Below are 13,590 nucleotides of genomic sequence, written 5' to 3' on the forward strand. Positions count from 1 at the left end.
TATCATTCCATACCCTTGTAAAATCTCCCTCTGTGGATTTCTTGTAGACCTCTTTTAAGTACTGGGAGCTGCTGTAAGTTCTCCTCGGAGCCTTGTCTTCTCCAGGCTGAACAACCCCAACTCTCAACCTGTCTTCATAGGAGAGGTGCTCCAGCTGTCCAGTTATCTTCATGGACTTTGTCTCCTCTAGACTCTTTCTTCAGAGTAAATGACTTTTTCAGTAAACTCAGCATTATGATTCTTGGTTTTGAAGGGAGTTGGAGAGAGACACCCACTTTGTGCAAAACACAAGTGTTGGAGTCAAACAGCTGGCACCTATTGAAGTGAGGTACACTGGAGAGTGTGGGCTGCCAGGAGACATGCACGTGTTCTAGATTAGAGTTTTTGATTTATCCAAAGTGTGTTTGATGCAAGTGAGAACAGTTCCTGCAAAAGCACTGATTGTGCCTGGGTCTAAAAAGACACACACACACATGTGCGCACACACACTCCACCCCAAAGGCTAAGTTTTAATTAGCAAGATTTTCTGTAGAATTCAGAGTACTCTCAGCAGCCCAATCTTGTGAGTATCCTCATAAACTCCTGCCACTTAAGCTCTACAATCAGCTAGACATGAGATGAAGAAGCAGCTCCCCAGCTGCTGGGGGATTCCTTTGCTGGGCAGATCTGCTTAGGAAGAGGGTGTTCTGCACTACATGCTTCCCCACAGAAAACATGTGTGCCAAGCACTCAGTTCTGGAAACATAATCCCATTCAACTTTACAAAATCTGCTGGCCACTTACTCTTTAAACTCCTTACAAAACCTACAGAATCCTTTCTTGCTCTTTTCGTAGTCTAAAAGATCTTGGGACGGTCTCCAACGGTGTCCCTGCAGCCCCGCAGGTATTTTCACTGATTTTAGCAATGTGCTTACGTAGATTTTTCCCTTTCCAGCAAAATTAGTCAGCCATGCATGTACAGAAAATCATTCTGTAGCTGCACACTTCACAAGCTTACCAAAATAATCCACTGCACATGCTCAATCGCAGTTTTCAAAGGTTTATACCTCAGTCAAATCAAAACTAATTTCTTCTTGAACAAGCAAATACATGTCTTCTTCAAGGAAGGCTACTTCCATGTCAGAGTTCATTTTTCAGTCTTCTGCTGATAAAGTTATAGAAATGCTCAAAAAAGGCTGTAAAATCCTATCTAGTTCAATAAAAGTTGTGGGTTTTTTTTTTTCACTCTCATGATATTCTGAACTGGCTGAACCAGTTTTGTTCAAATCTGTCCAAAATATTCACATTTGGACAAAGTCCCAATCCGGCAGATTTCATCCTGAATCATTTATATTTCAGAGACCACAGAAAACACAGAGGTTTAGAATGGAAAATATTACATTGCTTTAACTCTAGGAAAAGCTGCCTGTTCCATTACAATGCATTCGCGTGCGCATACCTCTTTCCTCAGAAGTCCTAACGTGTTTAGTCAGAAAAGCAAGACTGGGGGAAAAAAAAAAAAAAGGAGGCACTTCAATTAAAGCAAGGAACTCAAGAAAAATATAAGATATTTTTAATTGATTTTCCCACTGCATTTCAAAAGAAAATATTATCATATTTTAAAAGCAGCATTGCTAGAATGATTCACAGAATATAAATGCTTCTGTATCAACCACAGCCCTTAAACACAAGAGAGATGAAAGCATGTGAGAGTACAAATAGGAGTGAATTTTGCAGAAGGAATCATCAAAACTTTGTCTTTGATCTGTAGGGAAGACACCTAGCTTCAGTGGGACAAATTGTGATCTAGCTAAGTAGGGTGTAAACCAGAGGGAATTTGACTGAATTTATCTGAAAGCAGGTATAAAACCAGACACAACTGCAACTAGAGTCTAATTCAGAGTGTTAGTGTTCATCTTCTTGTAACTGAAGACCACAAAAGCTGCTCGTCTTTTTCTGGAGCAAAATGACCTAGTCAGGGTTCAATGAATCCTCAGACAGGGCAAATGGAAAGCAGACCTCACCTTTAGGAATGAGTCAATCCCTTACTCATGCAAGCAATCTTGTCCTTGCAAAGACAGGAAGGAGGATTTTCAGATCAGGTCTAAACCACAGAAAATATCTTTAAAAGCTTTAAAAGGCCGAAAATCCAACCAAGATGCCTGAACCTCTTTGAAACACGGAAGCTATTATGTTGCTGATCCAGTTCAGAGTACATTCCTTCAAATGTGTGCAGTTATTTCAGAAAGTATATCATTCCTCCTCTCTCACGAGAAAAGTTACTCATTAGCCTAATATAAACTGTTCTATAACATAGAAATCACACATAAATGTGAAATTTAAAATACATCTGTAGAAGACATAGGTTTATTAATGCCCTGAGAGCTTGAGCTGAGTACTCAGCCCGAGCTGAGTTTGTGTTTGTAGTGCAAGAATTGTGTCTGTATTGAACGATACTGATCCTGCAAACATTTATGCAAATGTTTAACTTCATTCAGTGCGTATTCCCATTGGAGTTGGTCGGACTACTCAGACGTTTAAAATTATATGCTCATGGCTGAGTACTTGCAGGATTAAAGGTTAAGTGCAGATAGCAGGTCTGAAAATCTATGTGGGTGTTTTGCAATTCCTCACTGCACAGTGGTAACAATGAGAAACAGACTACCTCCTCAGCTAAAGACTTGGGAGTCAACATGTCCTTTCCCATCTGTTTAGATGCCAAGAACTGTGTTTGTTTAATTTTTCAGCACAGTTTCTGATGCTACCCAGAGTAGGCAGACGTGCTGGCAATAGCACTCGAAAGTGGCTCACTTCCAGAAAATCTTGTTACCCTCCAAGAATGTTTTTTGAGGTGTTAAAACCCCAAGTAGCAAATATTGTATCATGCAGTTTTACCTTGAAAACAGTTTCACCCTGCCTGACTACAGGGTTTGCCATGCAAGGTCCAAATACCTTGAAGCCTTTTAGAACCAGAGCTCTTATCCTAGACTTCCATATTGAGAGGTGGTATCTTCACTTTTAAAGCAATACAAAATGGTTATTTCCCCTGGTAGCATAATGATTTTTATGCTGTTTCCCCATTAGAGTTTGATCAACACATTACATCGTGAGATGCAGTTACTGTAATCGCTGCATTTTCTCACAGAGTTTTGAAGTATCAGCTGAAGCCTTCACTCTTCCAAGGCAAATGATCCATATCTGGAAGCCCTTCCTCTCTATTAAATAAAGTTTAAGGTTCAACATTCCTTGGAGTTGTTCAGTTCTCCAAAGAGAGGAAACAGATTCTTTTCCTATGGGTGGTGAAGACAAAGAAAGAACAACTCAGCCTTTGGTAGGCCTCCCGCTAAAGATGGCAGAAGCCAGTATAAACTGCAGTCCTATTGCCAACTATTCTTCCTGAGCTGAGTCACTTAGTGTGTTGGACTGAACTTCAGCAGCACAAAACAACCCTCTGCAGCATTCTGTAGGCTGATGATTGGATATCAAAATGTGATACAGCTCAGAAGCATCTCTCATAGGAGAGTGATGATAGATGAAAGAGAGAATCTGCTCTGGAGAAAGACTTGCTGGAACAATGACCCCACCTTTGACTGAGGTAATTTGAACCTCTTTCTCTGCATTTATCTGAATTCTAGGGGTCATGCTGGATTCTTCATAGCTGCCAGAAGTGGTAAATACTGATGATCTGTGGTCTGAGACAGGGCAGGAAATTCCATCCTTTCCTCTGGAGCAAGACTTCATTGCAGTGGTGTGCAGCTGTAGTACTGTAAGTCATTTGAGGCTGGGGTTAAGCACTATGTGCTAATGCATAATACAAAAGTCTATTTTAGAGCAACAAAGACAAATGTGAACACATCACACAATGGTGCTGTAATCTCAACGGGTACTTTGTCTATTCAAACTCATAATCCAGATCAGTAAGGATACAGCCAAGTAATTTGAGGCTGTCTATCTATGATACAGCTTTGCCACAGAAAAGCATAGAAAATGCAGCTGTGTTACCATACAGTAAGATTCCTGGAGATCAAGAAAAAGGTTTCTCCATGTTGAAATGTTCTACCAGAAGCAAGGTTTGCATATCTCTTTAAATAAAGTCTTTCCTAGATAATTGCACCATCATCAGCTCACCATGGGGAATGTGGGAGAAGGGAAAAATAAAAAAAAATGTAAAGAAGACTGAAGGAGGTGTGGTAGGAGGGGAGGTGAGAGTATGAGGAAACAACACAGCCTTTCCAGAGTTACTGCACTATATTCAGGCCCTCTCCCTGCAGTGTCTGAATGGAAAAGACTGATAAGTGATTCAGATCACCAGCTCCCCAGGGTGTCAGACCCTAGCTTCTTATACAGATGTCAGGGAGAACCAGATGCTTAGCGAGTGCTCAGCCTAGGTACTGCAAATACTTCTCTTCAGTGTACTATTCTTCAGAATATATTCAGATTCAGAAGGACAGAGAGAAAACCTTTCCTTGCTATGCAGTATTTTAGTTTCAGCTGAATAGTGGAAAACATCTCCTTACTTATTCTCCACTTCCCTTATAGTAGGAGTTAAAGAAAGCATTTTTAGTCTGAGACAACAGAAAGCAGGTCTCCATTTTTCTGGAGAAGCATCCTAATTGCTGGCAATGACAAGCTACTTGCAGAGATGCCATAGTGGATGGGCTGAAATACAGCTGAGATGTCTTTGATTAATATTTTTTAATTTTTCAAGTATGATTCTCCATGTTCATACTGTTGGCTCCCACTCAGATGCACACACAGTGGAGCCTATGTCCCAAAAGTGGTATGCTGCCCATAGCAAGCTATTCACACAATTCCTCCTGGACACAATGCAATTGGGCAGTCAGCAGTGGTGTGCATCCCCGGAGACTCCTCTGCACCATGTGAAGGACACCACTCCCCACATACCTGCCCTAGCAGTATGTCTGCTTTTTGCATTGCAACTATGGCTAAACAAATAAACCGCAGTGATATATTTTTATCAACGCTATAGATTTACTCCCAGATATTGCTTCAAGAACATTTTGCACTGTGCAATTAAAAGTAGTCTTTTCACAAGCACGTATCATCAATAAATATCTTACTTTATCATATTCATTTGCATATTTACAGTTTGCAAAATTTGGTGTTTGGATCCCACCGTCATTATAACGAACTACACAGGCCTTCTGTATCACACTACAGAGCATATCTCATGTAAGAGGGAAAAGAGATGCTCACAGCTATTTCAGTTCACATACCCTCTAGAAGTCATCTATTGCTTTCTCCCAGATTTAATCTTTCAGTGCTTTGGAACAGTCAGTAAATAGGCTCACTTACCACAGGGGACGAAAACTGATCCCATTTGTAGCCTTCATGACCCTTTTGGCTTCAAACCTTTATCATCATCTGTTGAAATCATGAAAGACATTGTTTCTGAAAACAGGGCCAACAGCAGCAAACCTTGAGAAATCAGTTTTGCACTGTGACTCTTACAGCAGAAATTAGCCAGATCAACCCTCTGTGGAACATGTCTGAACCACAATGAACTTGTCCCCAGTGCCTATCACACAAACAAGATAACTTGAAAGAGAAACTGGGGTTGCCCTGCAGAAACCATGTATTTTCTATCCCCTTTGTTCTTTCAAGAGTTTCAGGTAGAGGAGCAAGTGTTTTCTTACAAGAAGTCAAATGGCAAATAGAACAACTTACTTTCCTGGTTCTGTAAGCTGAAGGTCTGTGGGTTTGTGAACTGAGCTTAAGATCCTTTTTCCTTTTTCATTCTTCCGGTATCAGTGAACAGTATCACTCACTGTTTTCTCCAGCTTTCAAAACTATTTCTGAACTGAGAAATACCTGTACCTCATGGTGAGATGGTTACATAATAATTTTACTTTTACTTGTAAATTAGATTTTTCCAATGCAGACAGGTGTAAATGAGCCCTCCCCCACTGAAATAACATTTTCTGGACTCACTAATTCCCCAGCAAGGTCATTCTTTCATAAGTCCAAGAGGGAGATACTTTATCCGACTGTTATTTTATGTGCACTGGTGTAAATTGGGAGTGACTCTGTAGAAGGCCATGTTACTACAAGGATAAAACTGACGTAAGATGAGAAAAAGAATCAGGTTTCCCATATAGCTTTTTCTCTCACTGAAATGTAGTGATACACAGTGGAGAAAAAAAAAGGTATTTGCACAGAGAACTGCACTTCTACAGGTACTTTGTACAGAACACTCCTAAAATCTGTCACCACAGCAGACTTCATGCATGGGAAAGTTCACAGGGCTACTAGTATCCTTAAAGGCTTGTGTGAAGGAGGGAGGGTGAGAAAGGTATGAGAAGAGGAAGAAGAGAAAGAGGAGGGGAGAATCAGTAAAAAGAGGACATGCCCTCTGCTTAGTTATGTACGGGGATATACTGGTTGTGTCAGGAAGCCCAGCATGAGGGACATGCCTTTGCACTGTAGCCTTTCATGTGTCACTTGTTAAGGAGAGGGAATGCTTCCTGTTGTGATGTTGGGGATAGAAAACTGTGACGTGAACAAGAAAAACACTTTCTGGAATCACATCTTTATAAGCAGCACTTCTACTGAACACTTATTTTTCTTTTGCGCTTAGTCATCCCCTCTAGATGGATGTCCCAGGACAATCTTACGGGAACAAACACCCTTGGCTGTACTGCACAGTATAAAACATTTAACAACTATTCTCTGTGTGTCCTTGTTACAGAAGAGCTTACTAAGTACTTGCCTAGGGACACAGATGTACCCGCAGAGGTACAGTGTGACGGTGGTGAGACAAATGTGCACACACTATATTGACCTTGGCAATCATACACCATGTGGAGCACCAGCAGAAATGCTAGTAGTCCATCAGCAGAAATCCTGCCTGTAACCAGCACATCCCCTGCCAAGCCTAGCAGTGCCTCACCTAAACCATTATTTGTCTGAGTCATCTGCCCTTTCAGGATCCCACATGCTACGTGCCCTGGGGCAGCTGAGACCCAGAGCTGTTGCTGACGAGAGTATGAGGGAGAGTGTGAGGTGGACGGCAGCTCCATGCTACAGGCACCGTTGCACCTGAAGGCAAGGATCCCATCAGGAAGAAAGCCATGTCACTGCTTGTTAGCCAAGCACACACCTATGTGCTGCAGAGGAACCCTGTACTTAAGCACTATCTGTGCTCCCACACTTCCGCAGGCTCTTTCAAGCCACTGGTATAGGATTTCAGCCAGAACAAAACCAGCATCCTTTGTGCTTGGATGCCATGGTCTTCCCTGCTTTTTGACAGGACCCTGCTAGAGGTTGGATGCAGTGGGAAGCCTCACCTGCAGCAGGACCACCGTTAGTTTTTATCTTTCTCTTTCATGTTTCTATTTCAGTTTATCAGCTTCATAGCTTTTGACTTTCTTCCTGACACACAGATTTCTTCTAAGTTCGATGAAGGGCACTGTGTTTTCTTGCCACAATTAATCACATGTTTCCTGGCATGTGACTAAATAACAATAATTAACCTGGCAGCTGGAGTTTCCCTGTGTTGGATCATAGTGCTCTGTGCTGGCTCTTCATAGTATTTGCTTGCTGTCTATGCTGCTTTCTTGGCTAGGTTACCTTCAGTCATACCATGTGCTTGAGTAACAATAATAAACAGGAAAAATGAGGCAGTTCATAAGATTATTATTATTGTAGTTACGTTTTCTGTTCTAAAAGCCAAAAAAACATCAGCAGGACCAATACACCCAGGAGAGCTGTTTTTTCCCTCTACTCACTAAAACATTGAGCTGTTTGTTGTACAGCTGTATCAAAGAATTTGATGAGACACCAAATTAGTTCAGGATCCCACTGGTACTTCAGCTGCTGAATTTGATCATCCATGAGCTCGTATCATTGCTCAGGGAAAGAGAGAGACAGGAAAGACTGGGAGCTTGTGTTTGAAGGACCTGACCAGATTCAGATCTCGAGCGCTTGTCAGGGTCAGTCTGCACATGTCATTCTTTTAGTTCTTGAAAAATTGTACTGTGCTGATGCACAGGAAAAAAGCCTTGAAATAAATGGCCTCCAAGAGCCAGAAGAGGTCTTCACAGGATTCCCACCCCACCAGCCAAGGAAGCAGGGTCCTGGTGGGAACTTGAGGAGGTAACCCCAGTTTTCTGGAAAAGCATCCTAATCGCTGGCAATGACAAGCTGCTTCCAGAGGAGCCAATGTGCTTCAGATATCCCAAGAAATACAGAATCAAGGGGCTTACACTTACAAATACAGCAGAGGTCTTCATTTGTGATTTACCAGGTGGAGAAGTTTTACCATCCAAGAAGAATAAAGTCTTCAGAGAGGAACTTCTTCAACACAGGAAACCCTGCCAGAGCTGTGCTCTTATGCATGGCCCATGGGAAATAACATTACCTAGACCTGAGAAAAGTCTGAGTAAATAAATCAGCTGAGCAAAGGCCTCTTTCCAGTGTCTAACCAGTCACCCCCTTCCCATGTAATTCTCCTTGCTAAGGTTTTCCTCTGATTCCTTGAGAAAAGCCCACAAGCATTCAGACTGGCCCCGCCACAAGCAGGCTCCCCACACGTCTGCTGGGGAGCCAACAGCCTCAGACAGCTGGTATCAGGACACAGAGCTCCCAGTCTCCACCAGAGAGAACTGGCTGGGCTGCTCAGTTCCCTGAAGCTCTTCAACAGCTGTCTCTGAAATGGCCTGGTCTCAGGCCTCTCACAGTGAATCAGAGTCCACAGCCCAGGTTACAGTCAGTGTTTGCACTTGTAATAGGTCCCCGTGCTGTGGGTTGTTGCAGGGACCACAACTGAGCCAGTAAACTGACTTACTGGGCTGAGATACACCCCAGTAAGGAATCCTTAGTAAAGCCAGCACTGATCCTGTACCTGACCAAATATCAATACAGAGGGTGTTGACCTAGCACCATTCAGAACCATTAAATTCTCTAAAAACAAAAAGAACAGATACAATTGGAATCTACTGTATTTGCAGCTCAGTTCCTGTTAGATCTCCAGGAATGAAAGCAACCCTACATAGAAAAAGACAGCTTCAAGTAAAGGCAAGATGAATACCTTCTGGAAGCAAAAAGATATATTTTGTCAATTGATTACACAGATGGTAAAATCATACAAGCAGTGGCAAGGTTGACAGCAATTTGGGAGAACTGGCGATATCCCAAAGGCTAAGGAAAGTATCTTCTTCGCCCAATGCTTCTTGACATTTCCTTAGAGAGCAAGTTCGCAAATTGTACGTTTCTGACTTCAGACAAAACCTCCCAGGCTTGTCAAGGGTATAGATGCTGCAATTGACAACCCAAGGCTGTAAAACATCTATAGGTGTTGCCATTCCTTTTTTTTTTACTCTTTCTTTCTTTTTTTTCTTGCTAGAGGTGGCTCTTATAACATCTTGACTCCTGAGTGAGATGAATTCTGTCAGCGTGCCAATTCTTAGCACTAGGCAATGGAGGGCAAAGATAAGGCTTCAGATGTGTCCCACTTATATGTCAGAATACTGCAACACTGACAAGTATTTTAGGGCTGTACATTCCCTGAATACTAAACTTCTTCCTGGTACTAGCTTGTGCTATACAATCTGGCTCTTTTTATACTTCAGTTTACCAGTGTTGTTTCTCATTTGCAGTTAGGCTGGTCGAGGAAGAAAGCCCCTCACAAAAATTAATATTGCGTTTATCTAATCTTTAGTCAAGTATGTAGCACATGCAAACTATTCACACAAACGAGGATTAGAAGTCTGCCCTCCTAGGGCAGATTCCTAGAGCTAAGATATATTCACTCCTATATCATCCTGAGGTGTTCTTTATCAGAGCTTAACTCTCTATTTATCTTTGCAAGGTTTAAAAGGAATGTTTTATTACCAAGCTCAGTATCTCCTTGCCATCCTCAGAGATGATTGAGTGGAGAGTGCACTTATAAAATTTATGGCCAATGACACCAAGGTGAGAGTGGATGGAAGCACTTCAGAGAATGGGATCAGAATTCAAAAGTATCTCAATATGTTGGAGAAACAGTGTAAAGCTATCAAGACAGCATTTAGTAACAATGTGTACAAAGCACTACATGAAGAAATGAAAGATCAAATGCACAAATACAAAATGAGGAATCATAGCAGAGTGGGAAGACTGAAAAGAAAAAGAGGATGTGAGAGCTACAGTATGACACAAAGCAAATATGAGCGAAGCAGGTAAAATTCCTGAAAGGCAGCTCTCATACTGAGATATATTAATACAGGAGTGTCATATGCAAGAGGAAATTACTTAGCTCTGCAAGGTGAAGACACAGCTAGTGTACTGGAGCTAGTTCTGAGTGGCTGTTAAAAAGAGTAACAAGAATATAAGACATTTGGAGAATGTGGCCTATCAGAAACAGCTCAGATAATTAGGTTGGTCACTCTAGAAACTCCAAAAGGAGATTTGACAATAGTTTTTACAGCATGTGAAAGACTGTTCAAGAAAAACCAACAATCACTTATTGCATTTGTCCAGTTTTCAGGAAAGAATCCATTAGGTCCTGCAAAACTGCTATTAGATATTGGAGGAAAATCCAAAGCTGGCTAGTAATCCTCAGGGAGACTTGGGATTCTGTGCTAGTGGAGGATTTTAGGAATATATCTGACAGTGTTGCAGGTATATTTGGTCCCACTTGAAGCAGGGAAATTCTCTCAGTAGTTTCATATAGCTTCTCAATATTCTCAACTCTGTTTTATTAACAGCTCCACCCAGTTCCTTTTTGTTTGCAACAGCACAGAGGGAAAGATGAGCTGCAGGTGCTTTTCAGTCACTTTGGCAGTTACAAATTCAGGATCAGACACCTTTCCTTTCTCATGCTGGTTTTGGGCAAGCAGGGACCGTTCTTATCATCTAACTCTGCTCCCTGCTTGCACATGTGGGTTTTCTAGTAGCAAGAGTCTTAAGGGGGTTGCATTCCCCCTTTTTCCCCCACTTCAAGCTATGTGGCATGGGTACACTCGTGTGGTCACACATACCCACTTCCCAGTCACTCCTAGATCTGATATGGGACTCTACTCACAATATTTCCTAGGTCACCCTGAATTTTTGCCCTTACTGTGGTTGAAAGCAGAGAAGGTTTACTCAGGGTTCAGCTGTCCATGAAGACCCTCAGGCTCCAATCTCTACCCTAGGATCAACCCTGCGGAAGGCAAAGCCTGAGCTGTGGAATGCTGCAGCCCCCACCCTGAACCACAAGCTGCTGTGTGAGCCCTGAGCTGCTCTAAGTCCTGCATCCCTGCCTCCCAGGGCTCAGAAAATGAGGAATCCACAGCATTGCTCCAGTTTGCCTCCTGCACACTGCTTCACAAGGAGCCCTGTAAAATAAATGTCTGCCAGAGCCTGAAAGTGCAGCACCCCTCACAAATCCCTCCTCTCTCATTGCAGTGCAGACCTGCAACAGCTTTATGATCCAGGGATGTGAAGGAAAGGACAAGACTCTTTGCTCCATGCAGGTTTGTAGCAGAGCACCAGGGAGTATCTGTGCAGCAAGAAAATGAAATTATAACCACTGCTTCACCTGCTCCCTGCTTTAGTGGTGAGGAGTAGTATGGGTAATGTTTCTGGGTCTCTGTGCTGTTGTGTGCTGCAGACGGTGATGCAGTATCAACATGTGTGAGATAACTTCAAATTATAAGAAATGGTTTATCTGCAGGAGGATGGGGCACCATGCAGGCTGATTTGCCCTGCTTCACAGTGGCTCTTACAAATGATTTTGTTCACAGTCCAAAAACACCAGCAATGCAATTAGCACAGAGAGTAACGCTGAATGGCAACCTCAGCATTGAGGACCATGCAGGTAAACAGAGTGGAGATCTCCCTTGCATCACCCTGCAGCACTTCCATTACAGTTGGAGAATGCCCTCCCCGTGATCCAACAGACAGCCAAGCCTGTGTGAAGAGGCATCAAAGCGAAATGTACAAGCTTTCAAGCAAATAGCTCTTTTCTTGGAAAGTATAAAAAAATCACAGTTGCCTGTATTTTCAAAAGACTTTCTTTGTACAAAAAAGATTTTAATTCAGAATAACGGAAGGCTCCTCATAAACGCTTAACTTCATCCTAAAAAGCTATTGGACTTCTGATACACCAGTGTGCGCCACGTCACTGCATGGGTGTACTCAGGTGAGTTCTAGCCATCACAGAAAAGCTCAAGATAACTTCTGAAGAGGGAGATTCACACTTGCGCCCAAAAGGCAGGGCTCATGTGCAAACCCTTCAGCAACCACCAGACCTGCTTGGCTCTCCTCCTGCCTCTCAGCAGTTATGTTGCAGAAAGCAAAAAATCAAACTATGTTTCCACAACACCCTGGCATCAGCCTTTCCACAGGAACATCGATTTTATTTTTCTCTTGCACTTTCTCAGAAACCCCATTCTCAGGCTATTTCACCCTTCTGCCAGATTCTCATCCCTTCTCTCCCACAGACAAGCCCTTTGCTCTGCAGAGTGTCCCCCTGGGTTCACTGGCTTATTCACATTGAACAGCAGGATGTTGTGCATAAGGACACTAAAGTGTGGTCCTACTTGCTTTTTATATCCGTTCACAGCCTATGTTTTCCCATCCCATAAATTCAACATATTATATTTAACAATTTTTTTATCCTTCAGCATCTTCCTTTTTCTCCTTCCTTTCACAGCTTTTAATTTTTCTATTTAGTTTCTTCCCATTCCCCAATTCCCTCTCTGAACTCCTCCTAAGAAAAATGAGCACCCAGTAAAATATTCTCTTACTTTCCCATCTTTTCTTTTCTTCTCTTCTAGTGCTTTTCTCTAATCCTGTGTTTTCTTCCACTTACTTTTCTTACTACACTCATATGTTTCCTCAGCCACCTACTGATTTATTTACTTGTATGTTTCTTGCTTTTGGCTACTGTCCTCACAGAAGCCCTCACATTTTTCCCACTTCCCATTCCCTCCCAGCTTTGGCTCATGTCCCTTGCAGCCAGGGTAAGTTTCTGTACTCCACTCCTCCAGCTATGGGTACCCTACGAGCCAGAGTACCAATTGCAGCTAATGGAACACATAGTGTTATGATAGCTCAGTGTGATAAACAGTAGGACTATAGCTATGCAGGGTTTACTATGAACTACAAAGTCTGGACAGGATCTTAATAAACACCCCAGATGAATGGCAACTTTTGCAGCCTTTTTGTGAGCAATATTTAGGGGTGCAAGCAGGGAAGAAGGTAATGCAGGTTAATGCAAGTTTTTGGATGTGCAGCACCTCACATCACCAAGTGACCTGACTGTGTGCTATTCATGTCCAGGAGAAGTTTGCTTTTGTGTTCAAAGGAATAAGAAAAGCCTTGTGGCATTCACTTCTGATAACGTAAGGCACTTTTTCAGCATGCAAGAAGGGGTATGAACAAAATAAGAGAGAAAATAAAAGGAAAAGCAGAATGGTGTGATTCAGGAATGAGCTGATTTAAGTCCCAGTTTCTCAGCAAGGCTATACCCCCAAAGCTGTTTGAATGTACAGCTAGCAAATGAAACAAAGAGTTTGGTACCTAATGCACTCATATGAAACTCTTTCATGGTAAGCCCTGAAGATAAGGGAGTGAAAGCCAGACTCACCAGAGCATATCACACCAGTTTAACTTGGCTGAGAGTCA

This window comes from Pezoporus wallicus, unplaced genomic scaffold, assembly GCF_028554395.1.
Source record: "Pezoporus wallicus isolate ANWC-B61680 ecotype Strahan unplaced genomic scaffold, APGP_CSIRO_Pwel_v1 scaffold_6362, whole genome shotgun sequence".
Taxonomy (NCBI): domain Eukaryota; kingdom Metazoa; phylum Chordata; class Aves; order Psittaciformes; family Psittacidae; genus Pezoporus; species Pezoporus wallicus.